The sequence below is a fragment of the Octopus bimaculoides genome, chromosome 12, assembly GCF_001194135.2.
Source record: "Octopus bimaculoides isolate UCB-OBI-ISO-001 chromosome 12, ASM119413v2, whole genome shotgun sequence".
Taxonomy (NCBI): domain Eukaryota; kingdom Metazoa; phylum Mollusca; class Cephalopoda; order Octopoda; family Octopodidae; genus Octopus; species Octopus bimaculoides.
In genome coordinates, this window is record NC_068992.1 from 64,707,832 (window position 1) to 64,708,581 (window position 750).

Here is a 750-nt window from a genome sequence, read left to right on the forward strand (position 1 = left end):
CATCCTTTCAGGGTCGATAAATTAAGTACCAGTTGAGTACTGAGGTCGATCTAATCGAGTGGCCCCCACCTCCCGGGCCTTGTGCCTAGAGTAGAAACTATTCTCTTTTTTTACGCACACACACACACACACGCACAGCTTTAGGTCGTATATCTGCGCGGCTAAAACCCAAAGACAGCGATAATAAGGGTGAGAGTTAATGACTTTGGGTTAAGTAACAGAATAAGATAAATGTAAATGGTTCCGTATCTAAGCGAAACGAAACCAGATACCACTCCCGGTTTTCATTGACACTATGAATCATCATTCACGATAAAGTGTTCGTAAATGCCGCCCACTTTCCAGAATTAACGTTAGCTTCGTTTGAAATGAAACTAAAATGTCTAAATAATCATCATTGATACCAGCAAGAAAAATAACAACGCTTATAATAATTGTAATGATATCTATATATCATGGTTTTGTTTATATATGATATATAAACATAGTGTATATCCTATGTGTTGTGAGATGAAAATAAGTTTATCTGAATACGGAGATAGAAATCTGAATCGTTTATTTGTAATCAGACACAAAATACTGCAACGTACAACTGAAATAATTATAAACTTACAGCATATATTCACAATGATTTTATATATGTAATTTTAAGGCAAGTTAAATCAATTGGTAGCGTGGCCGAGCGGTCTAAGGCGCTGGTTTAAGGCACCAGTCTCTTCGGAGGCGTGGGTTCGAATCCCACCGCTGCCA

General features: G+C 37.7%; 1 non-coding gene across 1 annotated transcript; it reads left to right on the forward strand.

Moving 5' to 3' along the window:
* The first annotated feature begins 668 nt into the window (after window positions 1–668).
* On the forward strand, window positions 669–750 carry Trnal-aag (transfer RNA leucine (anticodon AAG)). The gene has a single exon. It is a non-coding gene; the product is annotated as a tRNA-Leu (tRNA).